Source organism: Pteropus vampyrus, unplaced genomic scaffold (genome assembly GCF_000151845.1).
Source record: "Pteropus vampyrus isolate Shadow unplaced genomic scaffold, Pvam_2.0 Scaffold96, whole genome shotgun sequence".
Taxonomy (NCBI): domain Eukaryota; kingdom Metazoa; phylum Chordata; class Mammalia; order Chiroptera; family Pteropodidae; genus Pteropus; species Pteropus vampyrus.
Genome location: NW_011888877.1, coordinates 66,197 through 82,673, shown reverse-complemented (window position 1 = coordinate 82,673; position 16,477 = coordinate 66,197). Strand labels below are relative to the sequence as shown.

The window sequence follows — 16,477 nt, the reverse complement described above, 5'->3', positions numbered from 1 at the left end:
TTAGTCTAAAAGGCAGCGCTGGTCTAAATGAAAAGCGTTCACATGATTTCATCGAACAAGTGGAAAGTTTCGGCCCCACTTTTCCCTTCTCCTTTAGCGCCGTCTTCAGTGTAAAGGTCCGAGGAATTTGTACTGATCGAAAGGCTGAGGAGTAGTGTAGCACCTTCTCTGAGTTACGAGCAGTCAGGTCTTGCCTTAGGAGCAGGCTACAGGATCAAGAAAAGATCTTCGCAAAAGCGTTTGAGGCAGAATACTTCTTGTCAAAGAGATTCTGTAGAGTGACTGTTACAGGCCATCGGCGTTAGCGTTGGTAAAACCAGGGAGCGTTTGTGGAAGACGAACATCTGCTCGCTCCCAGCCCGCAGCATCCATCGGAATCTCCATGCAGGAGACTAAGTCTTGTCTGATTTGGTGAAACTCAGGTGGTGCTTTTGGCGTGCATCCTTGGTCAGTGTGATTAGGAGAAATGGAAAAAAGTGTGTTTTGTTGTTTTATTTCATTTTTTAGGAAATGAGGCAATGTAGGGCATTAGGTTAATAATTTCTGTCAGATAATTTAGAAAAATATATAGTTGAACCTACACATACCTATGTATTTATATCTTTTAAAATCATAGTCATATTGCTTATCTTGTTTAAATATTGCATGTTATCATATTCATCTGATGTTTCTGGTAAGCTCCTCAATAACAAATTATATGTTTTTTTATTCAGCAGTAGAATTAAGAAGGGTCTTTAAGTGACTATTTTTTGTGAGCCTTATCTAGAAAAGCTTAATTTCAACATCTGCCTAGTAGCAGTTTTCCCTAATTGCAGGTCAACACTTCACTGGAAATAAACGATAAACCCCTGGGAGTTTATTACAAATCTAAACTCAAGATGAAGACAGATGTATTATTTATTTTTGAACAGTTTTTTTTTTAAAGTTAAGTATAATAGGTAGTGATATAATAATAGCTATTAATAATAATAGCCAGTACATATTAATGCCTGTGTGCCAAGGCACTATGGCAAATGCATTTCCTGTACTCTCTCTTATAGTTGTCATAAGCATAGTAAGGTGATGTTGTAGAGGTGAGGAAACGGGCTTAGAGAGGGTTGGCGAAACATTCATAGGGACACCGTGAGTCACGGAGGTCCACATTCCTAACCTGTGGTGTATGTCTTCCCATCTCTGTGCCAGTAAGAGGATTTTCAAAGCAGTTTCCAGGTGTGAACTAAACACCAATTCCCCCTGACTCGCCTCCCCCAAAACAGTGATGGCAGGTGACCTGATATGGCCAGTTGCATGGGCTGGTGCGTGAGCAGCAGGGCCAGAACACACTTTGCAAGATGCAGATGAGATGGCCTCTGTGAAACAAATCCCTGGAGTGCTGCCCCATTCCAAGCCAGTTGTGTTGTGTCCATGGTTCTTCCTCCCAGTACATATCCAGCCACAGTAGGAGTGTCTTTTGTCTGTGTGCTGAACATCTAAGGTGCTCACTGGAGCAGCCCTGGCTGGCTGATGAGCAGAGCGAGAGACCGATGTACTCGAAGCTTCTTACACCTGTCCCACCATCATCCATTGGCTGCAGGTTTGCTTCTTGGGTTCATTTGAAAGTGTGGGTAATGATCTCTTCCCTGTATATCTATTTTTATTGATTAAGCAAGGTAAATGTTTTTGAGATTTCTGTGCAACTTTCTTTAAAAATATATTCAGAGTTTATTAACTTGAAACCTTGTTGGTAAGAGCATTTGAGCCAAGCAAGGAAATTGAATGAGTTCTGACTTGTCAGAAATAAGCACATACAGGGCCACAGCAAAATAAAGTCAGGGGCTTGGATGGAGTTTTCACATGTAATTGCATTACTTTCCTTTGTTGTGCTTCCCTGAATAAGTTACTTTAACCATTATGTCTGATTCCTAAATAGTAACACACTTGATTTGATGTTAGTCTCTGCGTCCACAGAAAATTAGATAGAAATTGGATCTATCATTCACCAATTCATTTATTCATTCATTGAGACATTTATAGAGTTCCTACTTTAGGCTGGGTCTTGTCTCCAAGGAACTTACTTTTCCAAAAATAAATATTTATTGAACCCCAGCTTCATGTTTTTATTTCCTGGAGAAATAAAACAAGAGGCAAAACACCTTTAGTGGGGGGCGATGGATGGATGGATGGATAGATAGCATATCAGATGATGGTAGGTGCTCTAGGGAGACAAATAAGCATGGGAGGGAGAGGCCAACTGAGGGAGGGGTGTCACCCCATTTTACAGAGTCAAAAAGGAAAGCCTCACTCATGAGGCGGTGTCATTTAAGCAGACACCTAAAAGGGGGAGAGAGATTCCCTGGCAGAGGGGCTGGTAAGTACCGAGGTCCTGAGATGGGCTTGTGTTCTGAAGAATAGCAAGACTAGTGAGCCAGAAGAGGGCGAATGTGGGGGAGCGTTGGAAGAGATGAGTTTAGATGGGAAGTAGGGACTGGGTCACATGGGAACTTGTGGGGCGTTATACAGACTTTGGTTCAGGGTGAGATGACGTAATACGGTGAATAGTGGCCCCCCGAAGAAGCCCCCATTCTAATCACTGGAACCTGGGAATGTGGTAAAAGGACTTGGCAGGTATGATTTAGAATCTCGAGATGGGGAGATTATCCTGCATCACCCAGGTAAGCCCAGTGCAATCATAAGGGACCTTTGAAGGGTGAAGCAGGAAGGTCAGAGACAGTAAGTGTTTGAAGACGTGCTGACAGAGTCACGAGGTTAGTCATGGGTGGAAGGAGCCATGCGCCAAGGAGGGAGGGCAGCCTCCAGATTCCGAAGAGGGCAAGGAATTGATTTCGCCTTAAGCCTCCAGAAGGAACGCAGCGCCTCTGCGTTCATCCAGCTGGTAGTGATGGTTAGATTCCGAGTCTGTCTCAAAGGCAGGAACTAACAGGGATTGATGAGGATTTAGGTGTTGGGCTAAGAGTGAGGATTGACTGTGAAGCATTGGCCCTGGGGAACTACAAGGGTAGGGGAGATAACGGGAGGGCTGGCTTAGGAGATGACGGGGAGGCGAGGAGCTCGTCATGGGCCGAGTTCATGTGTCTTAAGTTTGAGATGCCTTTTGGATGTCTACTTGAGAAGGCACCTGGAAATTAGAATCTGGAGTGGAGAGGTCTGGGCTGCACATGTAACTTTGGGCATTGTCTGCGTACGTGTAATGCCACAGATCGGATGAGATCCCTTGGGTCTCAACACTAAAGCCAGATGGCTCGGGGACCTTTATGGGTGGGGCTGGCTCCCAGGTCAGGGACTGTGGCTTCCTCTGGGAAGCCCCATGTTAGTTCCAGTGCTAGTGCAGGGATGTGCTTTTGCTGTGCAGGCAAACTGTTTCCTGACGTGCAGTTAACTGTGCCAGCGAAGGAGGGAAATACACACAGCCGACATCTTCTCCCGAGTCTGCCTGACTCCAGAGTCTCTTTTGGACCAGTATTTTCGGCCCATAGCCAGTCTCTTCTAAAAAAAAAAAAAAAAAGTAGCAACCTGACAAACTGAAGGCTCACCTGCTTTTACTTAGTTGAAGAATTAATTAGTGGAGAAAAGGCACTGGAAGGGGAGGAAGGAACGGCAGACCTCCTGACCAGTCCTTGGAATAAAAAGTCCCAGAGTAACAGCTTCGCGGTGACTTTGGAGCTGGGGGCTCTGTGAGCAGTCCTCGCTCCTGTTTATTTTTGCATTTTCTCACTCAAACAGACACTTGTTGTCTTAAGACGTGAAATGTAAGTTTTTGCTTCTCTCTTTCTTAAGTTTTCCAGTATTCAGTCATTTGATCTTGATGGAATCATTTCTGGTTTCATGGCTTTGAGACAGTCATGGGACCTCTTCTCCTCCGTTTGTCACCCGGGTATTTGCCTTTGGAGAATGAACCTGCATCGGTCAGGTAGATGTGCCACGAAGCAAAGGGTTTTGGATGTGAGAACCTCATCTCCACCAGTTTGAGCAGTCCAGTGGAGGGGTGTGTGCAATGCCGCATACACCCAGGGCCAGCTGGCTTAGTGTCCTACAGTGTCCCAGGAGCCAGTGGCAACTTTTAATCCAGAAACATGAGGAACATATGTATTCTTTCTAGCTTGCTTGTGAGGGGTATAAACAAACGTTAGTTGCATTCAGAGAGTAAGTGGTGTCACAAATTGAGACTTTCTCTCCAGTTGTATTCCCAGAATGAACAGAATTAAGAAGGAGTGGATATACCAGTCCAGAATCCTTCTTGTTACACCTCTTAATCCTTTTCTTTATGAGCACCGAGTGGCTAAGGAAAAATACTTTCTCTACTGGGACAGGCAAGAAAGAAATGCACTATTCTTTTTTTTTGGTCATCAAGTTCCTGATTAAAAATGTCTTATCCCTTGTGTTACTGTCACTTTGTCAATTTAGTCCCAATTATTTTATGCAGATGTTAAAAACATGTTTTTATATATATAGTAGATTGTAGAGGTGTGTCTCCTCATCACTAGACTTGGGCTCACATCTCACTCACAACCCCGATCCCTTGCTCTGTGACTGTGGATGTTTCTTTACCTTCCGTGCCTTGTGTAGAATGAGGGTAATAATAGCTCCTTCTCATAGTGTTGTGAGGGTTAAAAGAATAATCTACATAAAGAAATTAGCCTTATGTTAGAATTCAGTACAAATGTGCAGTAAATATCAGGTAACGGAACATGCACACAGATCTGTGTGTGTGTGTGCATACACGGGTGTATGCACACACACACACACACACACACACACACACACACACACGGAGATTTTTATCCTATTAAACTTTAGCTATTTAGAGACTGGTTTTCTGAAACTGGAGCTCTTCTAAAATAGTCTAAGCATAGAGGTTGCCCCAAGTCCCACCCTTTCGACAGGGAAGAAGCAGTTAGTGGCCAAGCAAACTCACTGGTGAGAAAGAATGACCAAGAAGGCCCAAAAGCCAGTCTCACTGTGATTGGTTGGTTATCACACGGATAGAGAAAGGCTGTGGATTTGATCCTGTGTGAAAGCTGAAGGGAAGCATGGGAGCTGGCAAGAGGAGGCACGCAGGGGAAGGCGAGGGGCGAGGACAGAGTGAGGGTCGAATGGGGCGCGGCACTTGGCATGGACCCGAGGTCCTGTACGGTGTCACTGCTGTCCTTTCAGTCCCCTCAACATAAGTTTGATAATCTTTGATTTTCACACATGCTTTTTTGTGAATTTCATATTGAGACTGGGAGCCGGTCACCTGGTTCTTCTCCCTGGAAAGCTCCGTGGTTAGCTTTTTGAGCCAACCATTGGTGGCTCGGTTGCTTGCTTCACTGATTCATTTATTCATTCACTCATTCGTGTAGTCACTGCTTTGCTGTTTAACATCTTTTGTGTGACTGTGAACTTGTCCCTCAGTATTAAATACTTTGTAGTGCTTTCACTAATTAGACTCACTTGTTAATCCACGTCCAGATCTGTGCAAGTGGCAACTTTGTTTTCCAGTTGTTTAATTTTTCACTGTCTTATGTTACCTTTTGTGACAGTGCTCATTTCATTGGCGATTTTTTTCTTCTCCCAGAATGATTTCCCATGATAATCACTGTTTTGAACTAATTGTTTTCATTTTTTGATATTACTGATGTGTGTATACACTGGAATCCTTTTGTCATTTGTCTGTATATTAGTAATTTATTTCAGATTTAAAGCACACTATATAAATCCATCTTTCTACATCTTCCTTCTTTTGTTATAGATTAAAACCATTAAATGCTCAGAGTATAAAGTCTGACTGTTCTGGAGTTGGGCAAACGTTTAGCTAGCATGTGAAATCTTTTAACTCTTTTCTTAAGAAAAGAAGTAATGGCAGTTATTAATCTTCTCCAGAATAATCAGGCAGCAGGGACTTAATAGAAAGTGAAAAAAGGTCCGCCCCCCCACCCCCCTTCTCCATTTTGGACAATTATCTGCCCTAGCCCAAGGCATCTTCATACTGTTATCAGAATTAGTTGTTTCTGCCTAAATCCTGTTACTCGTAAAGTGGTACTACTGAATTTGTCCTCTTTTCTTCTTCTCCTTAGTTTTGTTGACATGTCCATCTTGGACTTGTGAATGAAGTTCAGGACACGGGAGAGCACAGTTAAATGTAGTTTGTGGTCTGGATAGTGACACACAGTTTAAAATAGTATGATAAAAATTATTTCAAACTCACTGGTAGAAAATGTCAGGAATGTCCATTCGAGACGTTTTTGCAAGTGCCATTAGTCCTCTCACCTCCCTCGCCATTATCGTTTCCTCTGCTCCTCCTCCTGCGTTCATTTCACTGTCCCCTGAATCCACTTGAGTTCGCAAACCCGGATTTGGCTTCTGGACCCAGTTCTAATGCGGGAGTCGATGGCCGGCAGCGTCCGGTGCACGGTCGCTCCACGCTCAGCGCTTTTGCTATTGCTCGCTTCGTTGTTGTTTTCAGTAGTGCTCATGGCCTCTGCCTCTACCCTTTAGAAGAACTAGGGACTGGTTCAGGCTGAGATGCACCTGCTGGCCGCCTTCCTGGGCAGTTGGGTGTGACTGAGGCATCTGGCACAAGGGCTTGTGGTCAGGGAGAAGTGAGTGCAGGTGGCCTGAGAGGAGCCAGGGAGAAGGGGGAGGACAGAGCCAGGGGTTCCTGTTCTGGGAGCCAGGAGGTGCCCAAGCACCTGTTTGTCTACATCGGTTATGAGTTAAGTATTTTATGGTTTTGTTTTTGTTACTTTGCTTTTCCCATTTTGATCCGAAGAAGCCAAAAGGATGTAAGGGGAGAAGACTAATATTTATCGAGCACATAAATTGTCACATTAGGCATTTTATCTTCTCATTTAAATCTTGCCGTGGCTGTGGGAGGGTGGGGACTTTCTCCCCATTTTGTGGGTCGGGAACATGAATTTCCGAGAGGTTCCGTGACCTGCAGAGAGAGATCCCAGCGCCAATTAGAATCGAAGCTGGAGCGTATCACTATGCCAAATTCTGGGTTAACTGCACCGGGTTATCCAAGGGCAGGACTGTTAGTACAATATAAATTAGTCTATATGTAGATACAGCATTTCATGAAAAAGGCTCTCTGGGTTGGATATTGGGTAATGAAGACACATACCCCAAAAGACATCATTGTTAGTGTGTGAAATGGTTGCCAAGTGCCGTCATGACGTGTTAGCTTAAGAGAGCGGTAAGTGGTAAGTACTTTATGGAGTTATAAACTCTGCCATTTGTACAAAATCGAATTTGTCAATTGGTCGTAAACACTTTTGAAGTTACTTTTAAGCTTGAGCAAATTATAAATACCTCAGTTTTTATGCAAAATATTATAATTTATGAGACAGTTTTATAGACTTTACCTTCATTCTAGAATTTGGGGAAGGAGAGTTTTTCTGGTGAAACCATAAGTTTTTAAAGATGGTGAAACCAAAGTGTATGGAGAGGGTAAAGTGCCCAAAGCTGCATCACTGACATGGCTGGTTATTGCCAAAGTCAGAGTTTTAGTTTAGAGCTTTTGATTTCAAAAATAAGTATTCCTCTCAATAGTATATCCACAAACATGTCAATACTGAGCCAATAAAAAAAGACATCATTTATCATTAGGTGACAGATTGCCGTGATTCCAGACATATGCCTTGTTTTTCTTTCCTATGAAAAATAAAGAAAATGCGAGGAATAGAAAGTCTTTGCCCAGATTTAATTTCTGACTTGAATTAAGTGACATGCTCTTACATTTTATTTCTGTGTTAATATTCTTTTTGCCATACTTCACAAAACACCACATATCATGTTCTTTGATCCCCATGCTCTTAGTTGAGAATCAAAAAGTGACTCCCGTCCGATCTCCTACATGATCTTTTTTAACAAGTTCCATTTTCCATATTCCATCTGTGTCAGTGAATCTTTAGCCCCAGAAAATGCTTTAAGTGTGGATTTTAAAAATGTTAAGTGAATTATATTTCCACCTGGTGAGTTATTGCCTTAAAAGGGGTGGGAAGTCGCAGCACATAAAACGTTTCCATTCCGAATGATGAATTTCGGGAAGCCCAGTGTCAAGTTAAGTGTGATTGAACACGTGCATCCATCTGGGTTAACACCAGCTGGTAAAGCGTGCAACCGTTTGCAGTGGGCCATCCTTTGATTTAATAGGACACTAAATGTATTCTTGCCCTGGGAGAAATGCCAGCAGTACTGAGATTCCAGATTTAATTTTTATTTTATTCCAGAGGCATATCTGTAAACACAGTTCCTATCACCCGCATACATATATAATATCTTACATTTATGTAGCATCTCCCTCTAAGCATCTCCTATATATTATATTATGCCTATATAAAAAGCAGGTACCATTGTACTGAGCCAGACACGAATGGTATTGCATGCGCAAGTCTGGGTTTCTTTTGGGGGGCTGGTGCTGGGGAAGGGGTGAAATGGAGGATGATGTCCTTCATGTTGTCAATAGCAGAATTTAGTGTGAGACGCATAATAGTTATGCCTTTATTGTGAGACGCATAATAGTTAAGCCTTATAATAACTCGTCATGGGTCAGCCTTTTTTATTCACGTTCATTTAGACCTTCCCAGAATTGTTCGCGTTTCCAGCCGTGTATTAATTCTATAGGTTGATCACCTACTGCACGAAAGCATCTCATGGTGCCACTTGTACTTCTGTAAAATTTTCGGCAGTAGCCACATTCTGATGTTAGTAAAAAAGCCCATGCTCATTCTCAACATACATGTAGTGATTTTAATGGGCTTCAGTACTCTCTCTGTCGCCTTTTATATCTGCTATTTTAAAAAGAATGGCTCCTCTGCTTGGACAGCCCCTACCTGAGTTGCTATGCCAGATTCTGACCTCTGGCCCCATATACAGTATGTTCCTATATTCTGTTGGATTTGGGGACCAGGGGTAAATGAAATAGACCTATTCATAAAGAGAAAGAAACAATTAAATGAAGAGTTGAAAATGACAAAATGGAAGTCAGAGCTAACACCCAAATCTGCTAGCACGGCAGCTCCAGCCTTACCCTTGAGTGTCCATCCTGGAGAGAGACGAGCACGCCACCCTCTTTTCTCACCTGGGTGGCTGTGAGAACCTTGTGACTGGTGTCCCTGCTTCCCACTTGGCCCTTTCCGATCCATTCTTCACACAGGAGTCAAGGTGATTTTGTAAAATCACAAATTGAGTTATGTCACTTCTGTGATCAGCATTCCTTAACGTACTCTGTTGAGCCGAAAGGCCCCACATAGCCAGGCGTCTATGATTTGTGCTGTTCTTTCTCTCTCTCTGTCACGCACTCACCCACTCACAGGCCACTCTCAGTGGCCTCTGAGTTCTTCACAACAATCTTTGCTTTCTGCTTGGATTTTTCGTTTCCTCATATTTGCCGAGCTGGTCAGGTGCCAGCTCCCATTATTTTTTTCTCAGTGAGCCCGTTCATGACCGTTCTCTATTCCAGCTCTTCTTCGTGCTATTGTTTGCTGTGTGGCATGTCTTTTTTTCACGCATTGCTCTTCTATTCAGCAAATATTTATTTAGCACTAGTTACATGTCGGGCACTGTTCTGAGTCCCTTGGGAGATACCCGTGTGTGTGATGAGAGCGGAAGGAAAGGAAAACCCCTGTCCTCACGGAGGATTTGATCTGTACCGAGCCCAAGTTACATTTCGTGTATGATATGAGATCAGCTTTTTCCTTCCAAATAATTACTCCAGCGCCACTTGTAGAGAAGAGTTTCCTTTTCATATTGAATTGCTTTGGTGCTAAGTCAAAAACCAACATACTATATGTGGGTATATTTCTAGACTGCGTTTTGTTGTTACACATTGCCTTGATGACTGTAGCTTCGTCAGAAGTCTTGAGGTCACATAGCGTTAAAGTCTTCTAACTTCTTCAAAATTATTTTGACTGTTCTGTGTCCTTTGTACATGCATATAAATTTTAGAATCAGCCTGCTGGGATTTTAATTAGAATTTGACTGAATTGACAGACTTGAGGATTCGTGCCCTGGACATTGCAGTTATTATTCAGCCAAAGACTCATGAGAACCCTCATGCAGTTTTCTGGGCCTGTCTGTTGTTCTCACTCCTTTCTGTTACCCAGCCTACAAATCCCCACTTTCGCAGCACCCTCGAATTCTGATCTCTCTCCTGTCAGCTCAGCAACATCGCCATACAGTTTGATCTCTCACTTCCTGCATGACTGTCTGAAAATGCTTCCAGGAGAAAATTAGGGTGATTGAGGGTTTCTGCTCATTTATTTCCCTTCTCTCAGGGATCATAGTCCAGCGCTGCCTGTTGCCGAATATCTAGAAGCAGTTAATACATTCTGTCCAGTTACTCCATTATGGCTGGAGGCAGAAGTCTGGATTAATTTTGGATAACTTTCAGTGAGGACAGGTGTAATACAATTATTTTCCTGCCTCTTTCTTGCCCATTTCCACAGCTTCCCGAAGTTATTTTTTCTCAGTTTATGCCCTCAATCTTACACTCACCAGTTGGGTGCCGTAGCGGACACAGGGGTATCATGCATGTCATCCTCCATACCACTTACAAATGTTCATTAAGACCTTTCCCACTTTCATTCTTGGTATTACTACCTTTTTAACCCAAGAATAATCTCTTGGTTTTTATTGCTCTTTGATTTTTCTCTTAATCCACTGTTACAGCTAAGACTAACTGTAAGTTTGTTAAAGCCACGGTCACAAAGTACCTCATACTGGGTGGCTTAAGCTATCGAAATGCATTTTCTCACAATTATATGCTAAAAGTTCCAGATCATGAATATTTTGGGAAAAGATACAAATTCAGCCTATAACCATTTTTCTCATCTCTTTTTATTTACAAACCATGATGTAAAGCTTGATGTCCCTTGATATTGGCTCATTGTTCACTTGCTTATTTATGCCTGTAACCCATTTTACTCAGCAACAGTAGGTCACGTTTCCATAAACTGTTATTTTCAATCTTTTCGAGACTCACTAACCCCTTTGAGAAACCAGTGGAACTTCTAAACCTGCTCTCCCCAAAATACACATTTTTCACATATGAAGTTTTGCATATAATTTGTGGAATTTTAAGATGCCTCCGAGTCCATCCATGGACCCTTCAGTGTAGAATTCCTACCCCAAATGCTCTTAGTTTTAACCCTTTATTGGGTTCTTTTAGCTGACTGTCATGGACATCTTTTATGTATGCTTCCCAGATTTCCCTCTGAGTCACGTGCAGATAAAGAATAATGACCAAGCCCAGGATACATGAAGGGAGATTGTGCATTAAGTTATAGCTACCTAAAGAGAAAAGAAACCTACCACTCACTTGATTGTTTCTATTTTGAATCTAGTTCATAGGATATAGTGGTAGATGGTCATATATAAACTTTAGAGAGGTGTCGGCTTCCTCCCCCCCCCCATGCATTTAAAAGGTTACGTGCTACAATGTGAGACAAATAAATCATGATTCAGTACAACAGCAATGTTGCAGTCACCTATATAAATTGCCAGTGAAACACTAAATCTGTCACTTGTGTGTGTTCTGACCATTTAACAATTGGAATAGTGCTGGAAAGGAGAGCTGACTGGAAACCACAGCAGCAGATATAGTGGCAGATATAATTAGTAAGATCAATGGTTGATGTTAAAGGTTCGTTTGGTCATTTCAGGTGACCCAAGTGAAAGCAATTGCTGTCCAAAAGACTTGACTAGCTATAATTCGCTGTAGAAGAATGCAGAAAAGTGAGTTGCCCAACTTAACAACATCTTGGAGAATGTTATTTCTCAGCTTACTGTGTTCGTAGGACAGTGATCGAAAGTTCGAGCTTGTCCTTTACATTCATGCTTTTAAATGATATTCATTCCAGAACATTGCTCATTTTTTATTTTTTTATTTTTTACTTCAGCTGTTTACCTAGTTCTTTAACAGAAACCTTCTGGTCTGCGTTTTACCTTCATAACAGTTTTTTGAACCTCCATTTGGCATAACTTTCTCTTCAGACTAGCAGTTTTTGCAGTGTCAAATCATAGCCTCGGAAGGACTCCATGAACTGTAGCAGACAAACTCCACTTTGAATAACAATGAATTTTCTGTTAATAAGATTTTTATAACTTTGCATTTCATTGCCTTAAATTGGCTAGTATTTATAAATGAATAAATTTGAAAATGTGTCAGTAATAATAGTAATGATAACTAGTAATTTCTATTTTTGAGTGTCTGTCTCTTCTAAATAATACATTTATTCCTAAATAAGGTATTCCTGTGACGTGGAGTTACTGCTTTACCCATCTTACAGATGACGAAACCGAAGCTTAGAGAAGGTAACTTGCCAGAGTCACACAGGTGGAATCTGTCAGACTCCATGCTTTTAACCGTGACTCATGTTCTGAGGCAGTGGTTAGGAATCTGTTGAATGTTTATCAAGTGCATATTATCTCCTGTCTTTCCAGGTCTTGTGAAGAGCACAAAGTTCTCTCATAATGGGGTTATTAATCAAATGAAACCTAAGGAACACTTAAGGAATTGTTAAGTTGGGACACCAGATGTAATTGCAGTAGGATTGCAGGCTGTGCAAAGAATATCATGGCTTCGGATAGTCTAAAAAGACTTCAGCTTGGGCTGCCCTCACGACAGTACCACAGGCTGGGGGTGTACACAGCACACATTTATTTCTCACAGTTCTGGATGCTAGGAAGTCCAAGATCAAGGTGCTGGCTGATCTAGTTCCTGGTGAGGGCTCTTCCTGGTTTGCAGGCAGACGCTTTCTTGCTGTGTCCTCACATGATGGAGAGGGAGGTCATCTCTCTCCAGTCTGTCCTTATAAGGGCACTAATCCCACTCAGGAGGGCTCTACCTTCATGGCTTTTCATCACCTCCTAACACCATGACATTAGTAGTTCGGGCTTCCGTTATAATAGGACAGTCAAGCAGAGATGAGACTTGGGCTGGCCTGTCGCGGAATCAACAAGAAGAAGAAAAAGGAAAGCAACAGTGTTTGTTTCATGACTTAAATACAGTTTACTCTGTTGCTATGCCACCATTCTCGTCTCCTCGCACCTTCCTTCAGCACTGATCAAAACTTCTGCGTTTCATTCAGTTAAATATTCTGTGACCAGTTGGACAGCTTTGAGCACCTCCATGCTGAAACCTGCTGATGCTGCTCTTCCCCATTTGGCCCAGTTGGTTCTCAGCGTATGAGGTCATCACCACTTAAGGAAGCTGATGAAAGCTACGGATTCTCTCCTGAAAGAAATGTATACACATAAGCACGGAACGGGGGTTAAAAATCTCTGCACTGGCTCCACGATATTAGCTTCTCTTAACTGCTTTTAAAGGCGTTGGAGGTAAATGGCAGAGCTATTTTACATACCTCAGTAGCAAAGAAGTAGCAAGAGCAGATGTTCTACAAGAGAAGATCGATGGCCAAGCATATGGAAAGCTGGTTGACCTTATTAGTAATCAAAAAATGCAGAGTAAAACAAGTTGCCGTTTCTCACTGTATCCGTTAACTAGAATTTTAGAAAACAATTATACAGACTGTCATGAGGATTTGGTGAAACGGACACTTTCATACGGTGCTGTTGAGTTGTAAGTTAGCGTGGATGGCTGTATTTGAACCATATATATCAGGTGCTGTGATGGCTTTTCGCCTTTTGCGAGAGTATGTTTTTTTCTGGGAGTTTGTCTTCAAGAACAGTTCTGTCATCAAGAACTCAGAAGTTTGTACAAATATGTTTTTTGCAGCAGCATTTTTAATAGTGTAGTTTTCAAGCCATCTTGAAGACCAATGATATGAGAATAGTTAAAAAAGCGGTGGTAGATTGTGGAATATAAAATGACATGGAAATGCTTAGAATAGCACATTATAAGGTTGAATTTACCATGTGATTCTAATTATAGAGAATATTTACATAGCTACATAAAATGAATTAAAAAGTTATTGATTAGTATTTTCATATGTTGGGATTCCAAGTGATATTTTTCTTCTTTTTTTTCATGAGTTTGTGTTAGCTTTATAAACTATGTCAAGTTAGCTTTTACTGTACAACATACTATCCTAACACCTGCTGACTTAAAACAGCCATTTTTGCTGTTGGTCAGAACTTTCTCAGGTGATATTTACTGACTGTCATGGCTCTGGGGTCAGCTGGGCATCGGCTGATGGCAGGGGATGGTCTCTGTGTCTGGAGGCTGGCTGGCTGTCGGCCAAGGCTCAGCAGTGCCCTTCCATGTGGCCTTCATCTTCTGGAAGGCAAATTTGGGTTCATTCACATAGTATAAACCAGGTGCACAAGCAATTTTAAGTCTATGCTTGGTCACATTTGCTAAGGTCCCTTTGGCCAAAGCAAGTCACGTGACAAGGCCCGTACTCAGTGTGGAAGGGACTAAGGGCACGGGTACAGCGAGAAGGGAGGATGGCAGCCATTTTTGCAAGCAATCTCTGACATAAACAGTGAAATAAATGAAAAAGAACCCCTAACTAACCTGAAGTCCTGACTCGACAGCCTTTGAGAGTCTTTATGATTTGAAGACATCGACTGTCTTTCTTTTCTGTGGTTACGAGTAAGGAGGACAGTAGTGAGCAGGTAACTGGCATGCAGTTCGTTTTCTCTGGCTTTCTTGCTGTTATGTTCTACCACTTCTCCCCCCAGCCTAGGTAGCCAGGAGCTTGGGCTCATCCATTAATTCTTCTTTCTCCTTTATCGAAACTTTACTGCGCACAGAAGAAAACTAGTAGAATGAGAATGACATGAGGTTAACGGAGGTTTAACAGAAGAATGTCCATGTTATGGATCTGACATGGAAGTACACTTTTGTTTTTGTAATACCGCTAATACTGTTTTATAGCCTTCTGTAAGAATCAAAACATTTAATTTGCAAATTTTCTGCCGAGATAAAAATGTGTTACATTCCTCTCATTTTGTGTAACAGGAGGCAACAATTTTCATAGACATTTATGAATATTACATTGAGAACTTGAAAAGGTTCCTAGATTGAAGAAAGTCACTGCGCCTAGTTTAAAGGGCAGACGCAGTTAAGCACCCAGAATGGTGTTGCGCATGCAGTAGTTTACCATTGCCTCTGTAACAGGTCACCCCAGCCGAGTGGCTTAAAACAGCACCGGTTAGTTCTCTTCCTGTTCTGGAGCCCACAAGTCACTGCGTTAAAATCATGGTGTTGACAGAGCTGGTTCCTTCAGAAGGCTCGAGGGGAGGATCCGTTTCCTTGCCCTCCTCAGCTCTGGCGACTGCGTGCCTTGGCCTGTGGTCCTCCGTCTTCTAAATGCATCATGTTATCTCTGCCTCCACCATCACATCATCTTCTCTCACTTTGATTCCGGCCCCATCTCTCATAGAGACTCCACTTCCATGACATCAAGGTCACCCAGATAATCTCCCATCTCAGGATCCTTAACTCCTTCACATCTACAGAGTTCCTTGTGCTGTATAATTTGACATGCACAGGTTCCAGAGATTTGGACATTAATATATTTTGTGTGTGTGTGTGTGTGTGTGTGTGTGTGTGGAGGGGGAGGGGGCATTATGCAGCCTATTACGTGAATGATGCGCACATGAGCTGTATAATGCATTCACATTCGTGAAAATCATTTCTGTCCTCCACTTCTTGGTGGGCCCACTTCTCATCCTCCAGAATCGTGTAAACTGACTGGTTTCTTGTTACCTCTTGACTTTGGACCCTAATTATATTGGGATTTAGGTCTGGGTTTGCTGAAGGGTGTAGGTGTATGTATGACTGATTTTCATTATTCATGTTGGGGAGAAACGAAGTTTATATTACTTGCCTCCTTCATTCTATATATTGATATTATGATTAATAGTTTTTGACACAAAACTATTTTAAAATAGTCTTTTTATGACGTATGTTCACAGCAGCAATGTCATGCTTTTAGCTGTTCTAACAGGAGTACGTTATGGGGACTCCTAGCTTAATATTCTGTACCTGAGTAATCAACCAGAGATGGCATGTCCAGAAATATCACTAAAATGTCAACCACAAAATCTCTTTTAAAATAATCTCATTCCAAAGACTCGAGTCTTCCTTACTTGCAGTTTTGAAATATCAAATGTTTTAAAGACAGGGAGCCCTAAGTTATTTCTTTTTCAGAGATGCCAGATGGATGTTGAATTAAGTCCAGTTTTTAGTTTTTCTTCAGATAATTTTTTAAGTGTGAGGTGGTGTTTGGATCGTTATCAGTATAGCAGTATATCAAGCTCTTCCTCCTCCAGTCCTCCACAGCTTCCCACAGCCTGGCATCAGCGTGGTTGCCTTGGTACCTGTTCCTGAAGGATGTCTGCAGTGAAATTTGGTTGTTTAAATAGCACGGCTTGTCATCTAAAAGTAGAAGTCATTAGCACGACATCGTTTGGCTAGTGGTGTCTTGAATAGTGTTTTAAATTTTTTCTTATTTTATCACTTTACTGTTAATGTTTACTCATCTCACTGCTGGAAATTTCAGGGCCCAGTTCATGGTATGGATCTGGA

The 16,477-nt window shown here is 42.0% G+C and overlaps 1 protein-coding gene across 4 annotated transcripts in view; it reads left to right on the top strand.

Moving 5' to 3' along the window:
• RSU1 (Ras suppressor protein 1) overlaps nt 1-16,477 on the top strand; it is an 88,113-nt gene that overhangs the window by 49,660 nt on the left and 21,976 nt on the right. The window lies entirely within an intron of this gene.